The sequence below is a fragment of the Nicotiana tabacum genome, chromosome 20, assembly GCF_000715075.1.
Source record: "Nicotiana tabacum cultivar K326 chromosome 20, ASM71507v2, whole genome shotgun sequence".
Taxonomy (NCBI): Eukaryota; Viridiplantae; Streptophyta; class Magnoliopsida; order Solanales; family Solanaceae; genus Nicotiana; species Nicotiana tabacum.
Window position 1 is genome coordinate 36961097 of NC_134099.1, and position 21066 is coordinate 36982162.

At 40.0% G+C, this 21066-nt stretch overlaps 1 pseudogene; it reads left to right on the plus strand.

The window, feature by feature from the left end:
- Positions 1-1636: 1636 nt before the first annotated feature.
- Positions 1637-16975, plus strand: LOC107809499 (protein NRT1/ PTR FAMILY 1.2-like; annotated as a pseudogene).
- The last annotated feature ends 4091 nt before the right edge of the window (positions 16976-21066 follow it).

The following is a 21066-nucleotide window of genomic DNA, read 5'->3' on the forward strand; positions in this document are numbered from 1 at the left end:
GTCATGGTCCGGGATCCGTCCTAGCACTGAACGACCTCGAAGAACACTGTCGGGCAATCAAGCACGACCGATAGAAGGCCGTAATATTCACGACCGGCCGGATATCACGGCGTGAATCTCGGCATGTATCGATGAAGAACCGACAATCAGTTAAATAGAAGATTTTTTACCTATTGTGGAGTTGTACGTAGAGTAGGATTCCCTAACTATATAAAGGGAGATGATAATTCATGAAGCACATTATATCACACATTTCAAAGCAATATATTATTATTTTTTTATATTATTTAGCTCTTTTTCCCGTTCATCAGTGTTGGTTATCGCGAGCCCGGATCGAAGGCAAATATTTCACTAAGGCTAAAGCCATCCTCCTCGCGTGGTTTGAATTCATTTTATCTTTGCTTGTTCAATCTAATTCAATTTATTATTTTGTGTCAAATTAATCCATGTATCCTTAAAACACTTATAAATTTAATTGTTATCCGACTTTGAGAGAAAACAGTTTGGTGCCCACCATGGGGATAAGGATAATAGTTGCTATTTGATAAAAAATTCTATAACACACCCTATTTTACATTTGTTCTTTGGAGTATCTTTGATTTCAGGTTAAAGTTTGAAATGACGAACTCCCAGTCTGCCCCTCTAAACATGGATGTTGAATCAGGCCATAATAGCAAGAACAATAATGTAGCACCCGATAATGAGGTGCCCCACGTCAACCTCAAGGTAGTTCCATCCGCGGACCCGGTCGACGCTAGCTTGCATGTGGCCATCAATGCAAATTTGCCTACCGATCCTGAGAACAACATCTGTAGGGAAATCTGATCCATTACACAAAATACGCATGGCGGCGAAGATGATAGGATCAACTTGCAGGTGATCTTCGAAATACTACAGGCTCAACAGGCAGCAATAGCTCAGCTCCAGAACCAAAGCCGCGCCCCGAGCATAATTGAGCCCTTGTCGTCCCGAAAAGTCATCCACATAAATGAACCGGTCACGAAGAGGCCAAACAAAAATGAATTGGGAGCCAACCCCGGGATCATAAAGATGCTTGAGGAGTTGAGAAAATAGGTAGAATCGGGAGAAAAAAATCTAAGCCAATGACAAAAAGGTAGACACCTACAATTCCAAGGTCGACCAAATCCCAAGAGCGCCACTGATATTAAAAAGCCTAGATTCCAAGAAGTTTTTTCAAAACCTTTTCCTCCGAGTGCAGCTCCAAAGCCAATCCCTTTGAAGTTCCGCATGCCCGAGATTTCTAAGTACAATGGAACAATCGACCCAAATGAGTATGTGACCTCCTACACGTGCGCCATCAAAGGAAATGATTTGGAGGATGATGAGATCGAATTTGTCCTGCTGAAAAAGTTTGGGAAAACTCTGTCAGGGGGAGCTATGATATGGTATCACAACCTACCTCCTAATTCTATTGATTCGTTTATTATGCTTGTAGATTCCTTAAAAGCACACACCGGGGCTATCAAGGTCGAGACTAGGAAGTCAGACCTTTTCAATGTGAAACAAATGGATAATGAGATACTCAGAGAATTCGTGTCCCGATTTCAAATCGAATGGATGGACCTACCTCCGGTCGCGGATGATTGGGTCGTTCATACCTTCACTCAAGGACTCAATGTTCAATGCTCGTTGGCTTTCACAGCAGTTGAAACAAAATCTGGTAGAATATCCAGTTGTTACTTGGGCCGACATGCATATACGGTATCAATCAAAAATCAGGGTCGAAGATGATCAGCTTGGGGCTCTTTCCGGGTTCATATATCCTGTCAGAGCCGTCGATAAAGTCAAGATAGATGTTGAGTGTGAACTAAGACCAAATAAGGATCGGTATCATCCATACAATGGAGACCGAAGAGGTAATGGGTCTAGGTGAAACCCTATGAGAAGTGAAAGGAGGAGTGATTGAGGTCAAAACAATCGGGGAATCATGAGCAAAAACAATTTCGACAGGCCCATCGGGCCTAAGGAAGCGCCAAGGTTATTGGAGTACAACTTTAATGTCGACGCTGCCACCATCGTATCTGCCATCAGACACATAAAAGACACCAAATAACCTCGACCTCTACAGTCTGATCAGCATAAAGGGATCCTAACATAATGTGCAAATATCATGGCACTCACAGTCACAGAACAGAGATTGCTGACAATTATGAGAGGAAGTAGCCCGGCTATTCAACAACGGACATCTCCGAGAGTTCCTAATGGATCGAGCCAAGAATCATTTCAGGAATAGAGATTCTAATAAATAGATCGAGCAGGAAGAACCTCATCACGTCATTAATATGATCATCGGTGGGTTGATGTCCCCCAGGAGGCCGATGCTAAATTGCACCAAAGTATCCATCACAAGGAAAAACAGACTTGGGATTACGTGCCAGAAGGAACTTTCTCTTTCAATGACGAGGACACGGAAGGGATTGCGTAGCCCCACAATGATGCACCAGTAATATCCTTACTCATAAATAAATCTCTAGTTAAGCGTGTGTTAATTGATCTAGGTAGCTCGGCCAACATCATTAGATTGGGGGTCGTGGAACAGGTCGGACTAGAAGATCAACTTGTGCCTACAGTCCGAATTCTAAACGGATTCAATATGGCATGTGAAACCACTAAAGGGGAGATAACATTACCGGCGAACGCCGCCGCGATCATTCAGGAAGCCAAGTTCTATGTAATCGAAGGAGATATTAGGTACAATGCCCTGTTCGGGAGGCCATAGATTCACAACATGAGGGGAGTACCCTCGACTCTGCACCAAGTGTTGAAATTCCCAATTCTAAGAGGGATTAAAACAATCTATGGGGAACAATCAGCCGCAAAGGAAATGTTCGTAGTTGAAGAGGTGATCCCGATATCTACGCTTACAGAGACAAAAGATCCGAACTCGGCCGCCAAGGAAGGAACCAAATAGCAATCACCAACACCGGTCCTGACCGAACCAGAGAAGTAGAGGACAGTTGAGGACGGATACTACGGAGTCCCCAGGTCTTTCATAATCCCAGATGATTCCGACACCACCAAATCAATGTTCGAGGAACTAGATGAAGTCGTACTGATCGAGCACTTTCCCAATTGTAAGGTATACTTGGGCACAGGGTTAAGTCCCAAGCTCAGGAAAAAGCTCATTTAATTCATTATAGCTAACATAGATTGTTTTGCTTGGTCCCACCTTGATATGACAGGGATCCCGCCGGAAATAACCACTCACAAGTTGAGCTTGGACCCAAAGTTCCACCAGGTAAAGCAGAAAAGGAGGCCCCAGCCCGAAGTCAAGTATGCATTCGTCAAGGATGAGGTATCTAAACTCCTTAAAATAGGGTCCACCCGAGAGGTTAAATACCTGGATTGGTTAGCAAATATAGTGGTAGTCCCTAAAAGGGAAACAAATTAAAAATGTGTGTAGAATATAAAAACTTAAATAAATCATGTCCCAATGACTCTTTCCCTTTACCCAACATCGATCGCATGATCGATGTGCTGGCCGGCCATGAGATACTCAGTTTTCTCGATGCTTATTTTGGTTACAACCAAATTCAGATAGACTCGGGCGATGAGTAAAAGACTTCCTTCATCACTAAGTACGTCACCTACTGCTATAATGTAATGTCATTCAGACTAAAAAATGTCGGTGCGACTTACCAACACCTAGTAAATCAGATGTTCGAAGAACAAATAGAAAAATCAATGGAGGTTTATATTGACGATATGTTGGTTGAGAGTAGAGGACCATTTGAAGAATTTGTAGGAGACCTTCGACATATTGAAGAAATACAATATGAAGTTGAACCCAAAAAAATATGCATTCGGATTCGGATTCGAAAAATTTCTCGGATTCATGTTGTCCAACCGGGGGATCAAGATCAATCCTGATAAAATCAAGGCCATAGAGGATATTACCGTAGTGGACAACGTCAAGACCGTACAAAGGTTAATCGGGCGCATAGCCACTTTGGGTCGATTCATCTCAAGGTCCTTCGACAAGAGCCATCAGTTTTTCTCTCTGTTGAAGAAGAAGAATAACTTCTCATGGACTCGGGAATGCCAACAAGCCTTGAAAGAACTCAAACGGTACCTCTGGAGCCCACCTTTACTTCACACTTCGAAGGCAGACGAACAGTTGTACCTATACTTAGCAGTATTGTGGCGGTAAGTGGAGTCCTGGTCCGGAAAGTAGAAGGTACGTAATTTTCTATCTATTATGTTAGTAGAACTCTAGGCGAGGTCGAAACTAGGTATCCTCACCTAGAAAAATTGGAGCTCGCTTTGCTAAGCACCTCTGGGAAGCTAAAACCATACTTTCAATGTCACCTCATATGTGCTGTAACTACTTACCAATTGAGGAACATAATGCATAAACCCGAACTCCCCCGCCTAGGAGACGTGGTAGGTGTCGTGTCCTCGCCTACTGTTTCATAGCTTTCGTTGTTGACATTCATGAGGTCGGTTGGGAAGTCGCTTGTTATTCTCATCCTTTCTCCTTGGTTACCTGCCATGTAGGGTTTTGTATAGACAAAGAAATAAGATCTCGAGTTTTTTGACACTAGTGACCTGTGTTAATTGTAGATCTAGAGGAGACTAAGAATTTAACTAAGAAATTCCCATAGACGGTGCTAAATTATTTGACTAAAAGATATAGATCTTGGTTCAAATAATTAAATTTATACGAATAAGGATTAATCTTAGCTAACAATAATATTTCTAGATGGAGTTCTTAAAGAAGCAACAAATACTACGTAGATCTGGTCGGCCAGTGGCAGTGGCATGCAGTAAACATTCTAGAAATCAAAGGCAATAATATAGCAATCAACGATAATGAATAGCAATAAATGACATTTAAGTAAATCGAACGAATGAGTCACCCAAGAAAGGATGGTATAAGTGGATGTTCTTTTTGACAATAATGAATGATAGACAATCGCTTGAATATTTAAGTTATTCTAAGATCTAGTGGAAAAGTATAGACAAGAATCTCAGTGAAAAGGTGATATTTGTATCTGATTCTTTAAGTCAAAGTGTGTTTTTTACAAATGAATATCACATGTCCCCTATCGTAGTATCTTTTTCTATTTATAGGGAACATGTTCCTAAGAAACCCTAATAGTACAAGTGAAGAGAATATCCACTAGAATATTCTCTTCAATATCCCATATTGAAACTAGTTGTTATAACCCTGTCAGAGGTACTCGACCTCAGCCTCGACACTTGTTGATATCTCGACTTTGGCCCTTGTCGATTCTTCAACTTCGGCCCTTGTTGACTCTTTGTCTACAGACTTCGCCGCTTCTTGGGTCATTTCAACAAATGACAACTTGGGAACTCTTCCCTTAATACTACCTTGACTTAAATATTCTAAAGATAGATTTTGACTCATACAAATTCTACTTACTCATCAACAAATAATACATTTGTTTTCTATTTCTCCAACAAAAAGAATATCTTCATTTTTCCACTCTATATATTTTTTTCTTGGAAGGTCATTTGAAAATGGCAGCATAAATATTTATTGCATGGAGAGAATAAAATAATAAAAAAGAAAAAGAAGTCAAAGGACCCAAGAAACTGTTAATAGACGCATGCTAGATGAAGCATGTTTACAATGAAAGAGATGGCTTAAATGGCGAACGGCGGATTTTCGCATCGGATAAATTGGTATAGAAATTTGGGTATGAATTCCACGAGTCCGTTTAGAAGGTAAGTCCAAGAGGTCCGGTAGAGGGAGCTGATACCATCTTTAGCACCCATTTAGCCATAGATTTTGAATATATTTTTTTAATTTTTTTGTGGTAATTAAATATTTTATTAATCACCAAAGGAGATCTTTACAAAGCCATAATTAGTTAACTCGACTAACTGTCTAAAAAAATAATAGCTAATAATTTCCTCTACCTGCCATCATAGGAGAAGTTAGAATAAACAAGATTGGAAATAACTCCTAATTCTGACAAGTGATCTAGTACAACACATATAAGCTATCTCTTTTGCAATGGTGACCCAATCTTTACTCTTCTTCTCCAAAATCCTTTGGTTTCTCTCTATTCATATAGCTTGCACTTTTTCAGTATATAGAATCTTGTAAATTGGCATTCTCAATAGTCCATTGTTGGTATTGTATCCATGCAGTTGGAAAGGTTGTGCTTTTCTTCCCCATAGTAGTACTCTTTCCCATATCTTCCTCGAGAGTCTACATTGTACAAAGAAGTGTTCATTTGTCTTATTATGTTTCTGGCAGAGAGTACACTTTAGGTCCACATTGATGCCCCATTTTCACTATCCTATCTGTACTAAGAAGTCTTTCATGCAAGTGAAGCCACATGGTGAATCTTGCTCTAGGTCTGGAATCATTGGAGAACAGTAGGCATTTTCATGATATTCTTAGAAGGGCTCCTAAGAGATGCAAATAAGTCTGCTTAATCAAGTTTTTCCCTGTTACAGTTTGGCCCTTCATTTGCATCATGATATCCCTAGTATCGAAAATCTTCCTATTTATCCAACATGCATGTCTTGGCACCCCTATAGTTGCAAGTTGTCGCCCCTTGATAAGGGCGTACGTAAAATTTTCTATAAGCATTATCGATATTTAAAAAATGAACATGTGAACAAATCATTAACGACAATGTACTTTAAAAGAAATATAATTAATATTATATTAATAAACTTAATTCAACTACATTATTATAACTCGCCTCAATAAGTTTACACCTTATGAAATATTTTTATAATAGCTTCATTAAAATATAATTAATCTTTGTTGACATGAAGCACGAAAAGGAGTATGGGCAAAGCGGTTCAGTATGCACTCACCCTTAAATAGGATAGAGGATTGATCCTTTTTGAGTATTATATTTAAAACAACTAATGACCAAAATATTAGGCAAAAAATACACTCTCGAACTCACAAAAAAACGTTGAATTCAAGATCGAACTCCCGACCTATGCCAGGGAAAAGAAGCTCTCAGTCAGTGAGCTGCAGCATTTTATCTGTTATGTAGTGTCATTTTTTTTATTTACCCGTTTTTCATATTATATACCATATGTTATTCAATAAATTTTTTCTGACGAATCGGTGTTGGATGATACCGCCTTGTCCAAGGTAAATCCGCCCCTGCCCTTAATGTAGTAGCTATGAATTCATCTGATCCATAGCCTATCATTTTTATGTACTAAGTCCCAGCAATTTTTCACTACTGCTGCTCTGACCCATATCCTTAAATTCATGAGATTGAGGCCACCTGCAGATTTAGATGAGCAAACCTTTTCCCATGCTACCAGTGCCTTCTTACTAATTGTGTTAACCCCAGACCAAATATAGTTACGACAGTATACATCTATGATATCCAATACCTTGGCAGGAATCATGAAGATTTGGGACCAATATACTTGGATGCCAAATGTGACAGATTTAACCAATTGTCTACACCCAGCATAGGAAAGTTTTCTAGCAGTCCATGAAGAAATTCTGTTCACTATCTTCTGAACAAGAGGCTGCCATTGTGTTGTTGTCAACTTCTTAGTAGATAGAGGAATACCAAGGTAATTGAATGGCAATTCCCCATAGGTGTATCCCAGTAGCCGCAGAAGGTTATCTTTTTCTTCATGTATTACTCCTCCACAGTATAATGAATTTTTGCCTAGGTTAGCTCGTAAGCCCGTGGCAGAAGAAAATTGAATAAAGCACCAATGGAGATAATATACAAACACCACATCTCCACGAGCCAAGAGTAAGAGGTCATCTGTAAAACATAGGTGTGTAATCCCCAGCTTAGCACATTTGGGTGAAATCTGAAGGCCTTCTCTCTTTCAAGTTGTTCAACTGCCTGCTTAGATATACCATTGCTATGGAAAAAAGGAAAAGGGATATTGGATCCCCTTGTCTCGGGCCCCTTGCAGCATCAAAGGTTTCAGTTGGCTCACTATTGATCACTATAGTATAATTAACTATTCTAAGGCATTTCGTAAGCCATGCAATAAACTTTCCAGGAAAAGCCAGTGCTTCCATAACTTGTTCCAGGTAGCACCATTCAACTCTATCATATGCTTTTTGTAAATCAATCTTGATCATACACCTAGAAGATGCTTTTTATTTGAAAATAATGTTTATTCATGAAATATTGCAACAACAGTTTTCGGGAGAAATTTTTTCTTCCACTCACAAAACTTTAAGTATTTTTTCAAATAAAATATATGTCTAAATACAACTTTAGCTTTTAAAAAATTATTAGTCAATAAAACTTTAAAAACCTTTTCAAGTTTCAACCAAATTTACGTCCAAACAGTATATTTTTATTTAAAATTAATGTGTAAATGTATAAAGAAATTAAATGCTTCGAAACACGGGACCAGTAACACCTTGTTTGGATGGTTGTTACATATCGTTTCATAATGTATCGTATCGTATCGTATTGCAGTGTAGTGCATCGTTTGGTGAATACAATGTTTGGATGGATTGTGTCATTTTGCCGTCGTTTCATGGTATCACGCGCCAGTAATATTATGAATATACTTGTAATATTATAAAGAAAAATTATGATACTGTATACAAAAAGGTAGGATAAATGATAAAATAAAATTATTTAATAATAATAATAATAAAGGGTGAGATTGAGAGAAAAATACAAGATAACGACACGATCACACCAAATCGATCGTTACATAAAGTGACACATTTTATTATTATGCAACGACGGATTTAACGATACAATACAATAAAATTTAAGTAACAATCAAAATAAATATTATATTTAAAGTAACGAGTGGACATTAATATCTCCTGTGTACGGACATTTGAACCACAAAACTAAAGCTCTCTTCAGACTCAGAAAGTGTTGGCCTTTTATGCGCTCTCTCTCTCTCTCTCTCTCTCAGTTTGCTCTGAGTAAGCAAGAGTTTGAAGAAGGAAAAAATGGGACAATGAACCAGAACAAGAAAATTTACTGAACCACTCACACAATTCTAACAAGGGTGGTCTCAAGACCATGCCTTTCATCATAGGTATTGTCATGGGCCGCTTTCCAGACACGCCCCATGATTCCTTGGTCGCGCCACATGGCGGGCTAGCAAGCCTCATAATGCCTAGCGCTATGGTCGGCCCCGTGGTCTTGGCTGTGTCAAGTGATAAGCGCGCATGCGCCTCTGTCGCCCCACCGATGCCTCTCGCCAGCGCCCAAGGGCTGGCCAATGACAACAGCGCAGCGCGCCCTGATAATGTCGCGCGCGCAGATCCTGATGCCTTGACAGCGCCCAGCTGTAGGCCCATTCCAGCAGCGCCTCGCGCACAGACCCTGATGCCAAGCACCAGCGCCCAGCCTCAGGCCAACACAGCAAGTGTCGTGCGCGCCTACAGTAACGCGCGCACAGACCCTGACCCGCAAGACAAAGTTGCTGCCATCGGACTTAGTTCTACCTTGTAATAAACTAAGTCCTTTTCATTATAATTATAGGCTAGTTTACATCATTTTCATTCAGTGTGCTTCTATAACTTTATTAGGACTAGTCATGTAATGTTGGTTTATTTTTTTTAAGCATTATTAAGGGGACCAAACAATCAAACATTTTCAAGCAAGCAATTTTATGGTGTCTCTCCCCCTCGACACTGCATCTTTTGTAATCAGCATTTCAGTCATCAATAAAATCATCATCATCATTCAAAACCCAATTCTCTCTCAGCTTCCGTAATTGCTCGTGACATTGTTTTTCCTGCACGGCATTGACAATCTAGTCTAGCGTGCGGAGGGGATCTCATTGGCGGACAGCAACCGCACTGACATCGGTTGCTTAGCCTTACGTTGCCCTTCCAAAGAACATCAGAAAGGCGTTGCGTAACAGTTGGTATCAGAGCCTAGGCTCGACATCGGACGAGGGAACACATTTGCCATCATCACCATTTCTCACCATGGTGAATCATGGGGAGCGTCTAGCATCCCTAGAAGAGACGGTTGACCGATTACGACCCATCGTGGATACGGTGCCTGATCAAAACAACAACCTAGTATAAAGGTTGGACGACCTGGACCGCCGAATGCGGCAAGCGGAAAATGACATTGCAAACATCAGTCGTGACTCTGACAAGGACCGACAAACGGCATCAATTGAAACTGCCAATATTCATGGAAAATTTGAGGACCTCCAATAGGAGCGTGGCGACGATTTAGCCCTTCAGCAACAAGAGGCAGACAGACTAACTGTCATGCAACAAACCATAGATGACTTGACAGGCAAGCTCAATGTTGTCAATGTTGCCCTATAGAGCCTACTTCGAGGAGGCGAAAACCACATCAGGGGTGCAGCAAACCTCACCCACATTCCACAAAAGCTTAAGATACCGGAGCCAAAGTCATACGACGGATCCCGGGATGCTAAAGAAGTGGAAAATTTCATCGTCGACATCGAACAATACTTCGATGTCGTGGGCCATTTGGAAGAATCCAAAAAGGTAGCGACTGTTGCCATGTATTTTCAGGGCGATGCCAAACTTTGGTGGCCGGTCAAATACGAACCCATCAAGGCCGGTGAAGATTCTCTTCAGACATAGGATGAATTGAAGGCAGCCATACGCCTGCAGTTCTTCCCCGAAAATGTGGAATACAATGCAAGGAGAAAGCTACGGGAACTCCGCCACACCAAATCAGTGCGGGAGTACGTGCGCGAATTCTTCACACTCATGCTAAACATACGCTACATGGGGGACAAAGACAAACTCTTCGCATTCATGGAAGGCTTGAAACCTCATGCCCGTATGGAACTACAAAGACAACCGGTAGACACCCTGCCCAAGGCCATTCAAGCTGCAGAATGCCTTGGCGATTATCATTTGGGAACTCAGAACGACAGACCCCGGCCGTCTGTCCGAGGGGGATTCAATGGGAACCATCCCAGCAATGGTGGCCCAAACAAAAGTGGAGGAGATCGGAGTGCATCCAAAACTAAGACTCCTCCCTCCAACAGCAACAGTGCTGCATCCATCAACAACAATCGGGGAGAAAGCGTCCCTCAGAATGTCGTCATTGCGGCGGGGCACATTGGAACAATGAATGCCCAAACATAAAGGTTAATGCTCATCAGACTGTCGAGGATGAGTCAGACACATCAGACACATCAGAAGAAGACCAGGTAGGCGCCTTCAATGCAATTGTTGGCTCTATCCCGCATGCATTAGCGGGGACCAGTGCATGTCCTCCTAAGAAAACATCAGTCTCAATCACCAAGAAAGGGAAGGAAAAGATAGACGAGAGGCCTCCTAAACAAGCGAGGACCCTAATATTCGTCGAATTGAAAGTGAATGGCAAGCCCCTTCACGTATTGATAGACACGGATGTTACCCACAACTACTTGGCTTCAACTCAAGTAGAGCGCCTGGGTCTTGTCGTGCAAAAGAGCAAAGGCCGCGTCAAGGCTCAACTCACCACCCCAGACATTGGGTGGAACAGCTACAAATGTCCCGGTGAAACTTGGCCCATACAAAGGAAGCATCGACCTGCGCATCGCAATCATAGATGACTTCGACATCATAGTGGGTTTGGAGTTCATGAGGTAAACCAACACCATACCGGTACCATATGCCAACATGCTCCTGATGATGGGAGAAAACGGGGCCAAGCCCTGCACCATACCATGTTTTCCCATAAAGATGGCCGCTGAAAACATCTCGGCCATGCAGTTGGAGAAGGTAGTCAACAGACATGAACCCCTGGTTCCGGCTACTCTTCGCAGCAACAATCAGCCATCATGTCATCGACCTCAAAAGACTGGTGACGCTCCTCAGCGTGTGAAGACTTGTCATCCATGCCATAAGGACAAGTCGGATCACTCATCACAGACGGGACTCTTGCAGCCATTACATGTCCCACAGAGACCATGGGAAAGTGTTTCCCTCAGATTCATCACGGGATTGCCCCAAGTCGGTAATCTTGCATCCATCATGGTTGTCATAGATCAGTTTTTAAACTATGCAACCTTCATAGCAGCCCCGCAAAATGCATCAGTAGAAGATACAGCTCGACTCTTCTTCTCGCACATTGTCAAACATTGGGGCCTGCCCAAAGACATTGTTAGTAGGCGCGACTCACGCTTCACTAGCAACTTTTGGACCCATCTCTTCAGGTGCTTTGGGTCAACATTGAGTCACAACTCAGACATCCATCCACCATCGGATGGCCAGACAGACCGGTTCGACGACATGCTGGAGGAATATCACCGCAACTTTGCAACCGGATCACAGAAGCATTGGGTGAAGCTCCTGGATACTGCTCAACTATGTTTCAATTCTCAAAAGAGCCATCATACAAACAAAAGCCCTTTTGAAATTGTTACCGGACAGCAACCGCTTCTCCCGTAAACGGTGAATGCATCAACCATGCCAAAATCTCCTCGAGTTTCCAACTTCTCGAGCGAATGGGAGCGCAACATGGGGATAATGCGGAGCTATCTCGTCAAAGCCCAAGAGCGTGCAAAAAGATTCACCGAACAAAATCTTTGCTTTGCCCAACATCAAACAGGGGACAAAGTAATGTTATGCATCCCAAAGCGATACTTGTTTGCAGAGAGGACCCATGACCCTCGCCTGCAACAAAAATACATCGGGCCCCTGCCCATCGAAAAACGCATTGGGAAGTCCACATACCAGGTGAAAACTCCATCCTGGTGGAAGATCCATCCAGTCTTCCATGTCAGCCGCATGAAATCATTGCGTCGCTACAACAGTAAGCTCACAGAACAGAGGGGCGCAGACCTCCCATCCAACAACCAACAGAAGCATCATCATCATCATCATCATCATAAGGCTTCGAGGACGTCGCCAACTCAGGTGGGGGAGAATGTCATGGGCCGCTTTCCAGACACGCCCCATGACCCCTTGGCCACACCCCATGGCGGCCTAGCAAGCCTCACAATGCCTAGCACCATGGTCAGCCCCGTGGTCTTGGCTGCACCAAGTGACAAGCGCGCATGCGCCTCTATCGCCACATCGATGCCTCTCACCAGCGCCCAAGGGCTGGCCAATGACAACAGCGCCGCGCGCCCTGACAATGTCGTGCGTGCAGACCCTGATGCCTCGCCAGCGCCCAGCTGCAGGCCCATTCCAACAGCGCCTCGCGCACAGACCCTAATGCCAAGCACCAGCGCCCAGCCTCAGGCCAACACAGCAAGTGTCGTACGCGCCCACAGCAACGCGCGCGCAGACCCTGACCCGCAAGACAAAGTTGCTGCCATCGGACTTAGTTCTATCTTGTAATAAATTAAGTCCTTTTCATTGTAATTATAGGCTAGTTTACATCATTTTCATTCAGTGTGCTTCTACAGCTTTATTAGGACTAGTCATGTAATGTTGGTTTATTTTTTTAAAACATTATTAAGGGGGACCAAACAATCAAACATTTTCAAGCAAGCAATTTTCTGGTGTCTCTCCCCCTCGACACCGCATCTTTTGTAATCAGCATTTCAGTCATCAATAAAATCATCATCATCATTCAAAACCCAATTTTCTCTCAGCTTCCGCAATTGCTCGTGAAATTGGTTTTCCCGCACGGCACTGACAATCTAGTCTAGCGTGCGGAGGGGACCTCATTGGCAGATAACAACCGCACTGACATCGGTTGCTTAGCCTTACGTTTCCCTTCCAAAGAACATCAGGAAGGTGTTGCGTAACAGTATGTATGTTTATGTGTCTTTCTTTCTTTTACATTTTCTTGGTCTTTTTTCTTTCTTCTTTAATTTTTTCCCCCTTGTGTTGCATGTTTCTTTTTCTTTTGAATTATTTAGTGAATGAATCATTTGAGAGAGTGGCAAGCTTTGGGTTGCTCCCAAATATGATAATCTACATCACAACATTTTATCACAAGGAAGCTGCACCTGCATCAGTCTTACTTGGAATGTGGTCAGCACCTTCAAATGGGCTGGCCATTTTAGGGGCCTTTGTTTCTTATTCTTACTTGGGAAGGTTTAGGGTTGTTGCTATTGGTACCATCTCCAGCTTAATGGTTAGTCATTTTGTGGTCCCTCTTAATTTTTTCTGATATTCTGTCAATTTTCCCTGTTTGTCAATTTTCATTTTATGTGTAAGTGTTGGACTAGGTATGACTGCTTAACAACCATAACGACAAACTCAGTATATTCCCACAAGTGGGGTCTGAGTAAGTGTATATACTATACCTCTACCTAGTGAACATAAAGAGGTTGTTTCTAATAAACTCTCGGTAGGCATGACTGATTAAGAAAGAAAGAGAGATTTTGGATACTTGTGGTCTTAAACATGACAAGATATTTATAAGACTATAAAATTATTTAAAATCGTGTCTGTAATTAAGGGTAACATTGGAAGTTCAAAATTTATAGTCTTTAAAAAAAAATATAAAAACGTGACATTCTTTTTTGAACAAACTAAAATGCAAAAGTATAGAATAAAATGGAACATATGGAGTATTTCATTATTTAGAGACAAACTTCATCTTAATGTGATGAGAGGGTGAACATATAGTGACTCTTCAATCAGAGAGATCCGGACTCTTTTTGGAGTTGTTTTGTTAATGCGGCGTGTTGAAAAATGCTAAAACTTTTTATATGAGAAACTCTTGTTAAATGAAAAGGTTCTGTTTAATGCAGCATGAAGAAAAATCTAGCATTTGTTATATGGGAATGTCTAACAAGAAAGTTTTCAACTTAAATGTACACATAATTATAAGTAAAAGAATGCTGAAACTCTGCATACTTGGAGCTCTCTCCTAGATCACAAATTGTTACTGATAGTGAATAGATAAAAAGATGTCTCTACTACTGAACTAAGGTTTGGTATAACATCAGCTGTTGCGAAAAATGTTGGGGGATACAAACAAAATATGAAAGTAGCACAATTGCCACTTTTATTACTCAGTTCTTTGTTTGTTGTACTATATTACTTGCTCCATCCATTTAATAGCAAATTTTATTGATACAGCTATGATATTCTTAGTAACTTTTTAGCGCTCAATACTCATCACTTCACTTTATTCTTGTTTGGAGATGGTAAATATTTTCTCTCAGCATACAATATCATATGATTTGTTACTTCATCAAAAAAAAAAATCATATGATTTGTTCCAGAGACGTCGTTCATAACCTCTATTCCTGGACTATTTCTAGGCTTTGTGTTTGAGAAGAAACCAATGCTTCTATTTTGGTTGTAGATTTTTATTCTTTAATTTTTCTCTCAACAGGGAATCTTTGTTCTTTGGCTTACCGCTATATTTCCACAACTCAGGTCATTACCCTGCAGTTCGTATCAACATGGTTGTAATAGAACAACAGCAGGTCAACTTGCTGTACTTTTGTGTTCTTTTGGGCTCATTTCTGTTGGTGCTGGTTTTGCTAGATCTTGTTCTATAGCATTGGGTGCTGACCAATTGGACAACAAAGAAAATCCAGATAACGAGAGGGTTATAGATAGCTATTTCAACTGGTTCTATGCCAGTGTAGGAGCTTCAATTTTTCTTGCAATTACTGTTATTGTTTATATCCAAGATCATTTTGGTTGGCAAGTTGGATTCGGTGTCCCTGCTATGCTCATGGTTTTATCTGTTTCCATATTCTTAATGGGAACTCCTCTTTATATCAAAGTTAAAGCTAAAGGGAGTTTGTTCACTGGATTGTTTCAAGTAGCAACGGCAGCCTTTCGAAAAAGACATATAAATGTTCAGTTGAATTATAATGACATCCACTACTATAGGGCACCTGAATCAAAGCTCTTGGAACCTTCATCTGACTTCAGGTATTACCGCCTCTATCTTTTCCTCAATGGTATAGCTTCTTAAATGTCCCTTCATGCACTTACTGTGATACGATATTTGTCTTACCGACTTGTTATGTTACATGAACTCGGATACATGTAATGTGGGTAGCCGGGTACATTTAACTTAGCAAAATTTGTGTATTGAAGGGTCTGCTTTTATCCATCTCTTACTCGTTTGACGTACGTTACAGGAGATAGAGAGTTCATGAAAATAATCTAACCAGCCTTTAGCTGGAAATTTGTTTTCAGTTTCATGATGCTACTAATGGGCATACGCTTGCTCCATTCATTGTATTTTATAGGTGCTTGAATAGAGCTTGCATAATTCAAGATCCTTAACGGGAGTTGAAACCTGATGGAAAAGCTTCAGATCCATGGAGTCTCTGCTGTGTGGAACAAGTGGAAACAATGAAGTCTTTTCTTAGAGTTCTTCCCATGTAGTCTACCTGTATTATGCTTCTTGTGTCGTTAACTCAGTCATTTTCAATATTTCAACTGATGACCATGGATAGACACATGTTCCCTGAGTTTGAAATCCCAGCAGGATCTTTCGGCGTGTTTACTGTTTTAACTTTGACAATCTGGGTTGCTTTATACGATCGTGCTTTGGTGCCTTTACTATCAAGGTATACCGGACAGCCGACAGGGCTAAGTCCAGTGTTCAGAATGGGGAGCGGCTTGATTTTCTCCTGTGTGTCTATGGCAATATCAGCAATAACAGAAACTATACGACGCAATAAGGCAATTGATGAAGGGTTCAAGGATGACCCGAAGGCTGTGATAAACATGTCCGCTATGTGGTTCGTGCCACAGTTTGCACTAATGGTAGTGGCTGAGGCTTTGAATGTGGTTGGACAGATTGAGTTCATATACACACTATTTCCTAAAAGCATGTCCAGCTTTTCAGCAGCTATTTACTCGGTTGGCCTTGCTGTTTCGAGCTTAATTGGCAGTCTTTTGGTGAGTGTGGTGGATGGTGTTACCTCAGCTGGAGGCAACACGAGCTGGCTCTCGCGTAACATAAATAGAGGTCACCTGGATTACTATTATTGGCTGATCACTTTCTTAAATATAATTAACTTCCTCTATTTTCTCTTCATTTGTCGGTTTTATGAGCACCACCATGATGTTAAGAGTAGCTTATTGCTCGAGGTGGAAGAGGAACAATCCGAGAATAGGCTTTTAAATGGTGCTTCATGACTATTCTGTAACACTATGACTGTCTTTGAATGTGTTGTGACTTCCTTTTGTCCCTCTGGCTTGATTTTTCTTTGTTATTTAAGGTGCAATAAGATCTTGGGTTAATTCAGCTTGATCAAACCTAATTTGACCTCTCCTCTAATTTCCAAGTTTTAGAATCCAGATATATCAGCAGTGACCATTTCAATGGAGTTTGATTGGAGGTCACATTATGAAGGTGGGATAGTCAATACCATCTTGATATAATCTGCATTGCATACATATATGCCAATAAATTCACTTCTCTTAAAACCAATCTGACTGCAAAGTTAGGTTGCCAGAAGAAACACATTCTCTGTTGTTTTTGCGATGAAAATATATGCGCACCCGTGTTTACACCAAAACTATTTTAATTTACTATGATAAAGAAGTAAATTGAGGTGGGTGTGGACTGATACATGTACCGAATGCTCATGCGGAAAAGTTGACTCCTGACTCTGGAACCTGGGGTTGCTCCGAAAAATCCCTTCTTTTTCGTCCACTCAGGGTCAGGGGTGACCGTGTGACTAATAATTAACTATGATTTAATATCTAATAATAATAATAATAATAATAATGTAAGTGAAGACATGTGCCATGGTGGGAGCAGTAGTTTATCTCACGAGGCAGAAGGGAAACAATGTGATTATATGCTTTTACCTAAATGTTGATGATGTGTTGTATTGCGTTGTTGAATAATGCACTACTATGCTGGCCAATAAAGGGATATATATGTTAATTAAGACCTCTGCGTTTCTTAACGTATTTTATGATTATCCTCCTCCACAAAAAATGTGAACACGAGTTTTGGCTTGCTCAGTGCTACTCCCTCGGTGTCATATTATCAGTTGTGGTTATTAAAAATAGTTGTCTCAAATCATTTTAGAAGTTCAAGACAAAATTGATTATTTTTTTTTTTTACCCTTATTAATAATTATTCTTGAAGACAACAAACACTTAACTTTGCTCAAATACCAATGAAGAAAAATTAAATATTACATAAGACATGAATAAGGGTAAAGTAATTAAAATTCTATCCTAATTAATTTTCTTAAAAGACGTATAAAAGAGAATGATGAGTGATATTTTTGCAAATTGAAGGCTTGAGGAAATGAGTACGTGGAAGTAACCTACATGAAGAATCTTTTTAACTCATTTATTCACAAGTACATAATACTTGCCTCTTCATGCTTCAAAATTTTAAAGATCTAATTTGGGAACCCTTTTCTTCTAGAGAGTAATAACTTGATATATGGTGATGAGAAAGTATTTATGCATCAGAAGTGTTTTAAAAACCACAATCCATAAGAATCTGCATGTATAAATTAGGCATGATGATTTCCTCCTGCATGATTAATTTTCCTAGCAATCAAGCGAGTAAATTTACGTGTAGTCACTAAACTTTATCCATTATATACTAGTAAAATCACAAAATTACTTTTTGTCGCGTTAAAGCTAGTAACTAAATTTTGTTCACTATAATAGCGTAGTAATTAAAATTTACCTCAATATAATGATAAAGTTTAATTAAAATTTACCTCAATATAACGATAAAGTTGAAAAAAAATGTACTTTAAAATAACTAAATTTTATCCATTGTAACAATTACTGACTATAATGACAAATCTACTTTTTGCACATTAAAATTACTGGCTGATATTTGAAGATTTCCCGAGAAAGAAGTGTGAATGTAATGCAAGTGGAAACTTACCATAAAGATTTATCTTATACAGCTCAATGCCTCAAATTGAGTTCAATGAGTTAAGAATCCAAGTGGAGTACTAAATTTCTCATTTTAAAACCAAAAGGAAAAGGTCAAATGAGAAAGAAGGCAGCAGTATTTATGTAAGAGGAAGGATTTAAGTTATAATACCGACACTGTATTGAACTGCTGTTGTTGTTGTTGTAAATTTCTCATTTTAAAACCAAAAGGAAAAGGTCAAATGAGAAAGAAGGCAGCAGTATTTATGTAAGAGGAAGGATTTAAGTTAAAATACCGACACTGTATTGAACTTTTGTTGTTGTTGTTGGTGCTACTGCTGCTGTTGTTGTTGTTGTTGTTGCTGCTGCTGTTGTTGTTGTGATAGCATCTAATCCCTAAAAAAGTCTAACACATGCTGAGAATTAACGAAATTTAACCAATTTAACTGCAAAATATTAGTTAATAACTGAAATAACATAGCTGGACCAACATTAGTCATACAATCCCAAAACCGTTTGTACAAGTCATATGCTTTTCTAAGAGTAACTAGGAATATCAAGTACATCGCTATCCCGGAATAATAGAAAACAGTGGAAATGAAAGGCAACAGAAGGTGACGAGGCCTGCGAATGTCAAGCAGGAATACTTTGAAGTCTCCAGCCACGCGGACACAACTCCCCAAAATAATGCAATTGAAAGTACCTGGATCTGCACAAAATGTGCAGAAGCATAGCATCAGTACACCACAGCGGTACCCAGTAAGTATCAAGACTAATCTCGGTGGAGTAGTGACGAGGAAAGTCGAGACACTCACTAGACATTAAACATGTACAAGATATGTCACGGCCCCAATTTCCCACCTTAGGATGTCATGATGGCACCTAGTCTCTAAGACTAGATAAGCCTAACATTTAATAATAACTTAATAGAGATAACAAACCGAGATACTAAAATAAAGCGATAAAGCTCAAGATAACTCCAAAATAGAACATTAACTACATAATCCGCAAAATCGATGGAACTGAGTCATAAGCTCTACAGAATGTACTAACATCTCTAATACAACACCACTGATAATTGGGTAACAATAGTAAAAGAAATAACAAAAGGTGACTCCTAAGCTTGCAGATGTCGAGCAGATATACCTTGAAGTCTCCGAAAATAGCAGAATGATCACTAGTGTCTAGTACGCGCAGATGTACGTGGATCTGCACAAAATATGCAGAAGCATAGTATGAGTACACCACAACAGTACCCAGTAAGTATCAATCCTAACCTCGATAGAGTAGTGACAAGGTCAGGTCAAGACACCAACTAGGATAAGAAAAACTAAACAAGATATATCATAGTCTAATAATGGAAAGCGAGGAAGTAAATGACAGATAAACAGTTCAAATAAATAAGCTAATAATGGAAATTTTAAGCAGTAAAGGCAACAAGTAATGAACACATGATAAAACAACAAGTAGTTAACACAAACAATTACAAGTAAGACGATGAAGAAAATAACAATAATTGTTCAACCAATAAGCCTCTTTAACATAGGATGCACAACAAGAATCACAACCGAGGTACCCCGCCTCCTATTCATATTTCACAATTTCAATCACAATCATTCCTTATATCACCTCATAAATGTCACGACACAAAATCCAGCTAGTCGTGATGGCACATAACCTCACCAGCTAGGTAAGCCAAATAACAACAATCTGATTCAAATAATATTTAACCGACTCTAATACACTCCCCAAGGACTGGTGGTACAAATCATGAGCTTCTAAGATTTAGAGTTTACAAAACTAGTATGAAATAAATGCTTCATCTGTTTGAAATATACATGAGCAGATTAAAAATTCTAAAGCTACCAAGGACAAGAGGCAGTTGTAACCGGAATGCAGATACATCTTCAAATCCAGCTTCCGCCGTACAAGCAACATCAGCATCCAACATCTGTACGCAAGCTGCAGAAGTATAGTATGAGTACAACTAACCTTATGTACTCAATAAGTAACAAACCTAACCTTAGGTTGAAAGTAGCGATGAGCTAGAACATAGGTCGGAGTCCAACACCAATAGCCAACAAGAGTTCATAACAACATAATGAAACTAATAAAAGAAGTAACTCAGAGATAAAATGCTCAACTCGTTCACAATTCCAGAAAATAGGTCTACCTTTTAAGTATAAATTAGTGAAAAACCTAAATCTTTTACTGAAATTTCCAAAAATATGAGTAAGTTTGAAAACTGTGATTTTTTCCAAAAGCTTTCAACAGGTAAATGTTTCATTTTCAAATGGCATGAGGAAAATACATCTTTATGCCTACATGTCAATGTATACATGCCAATTGTAATACCATGCAGTGATAAAACC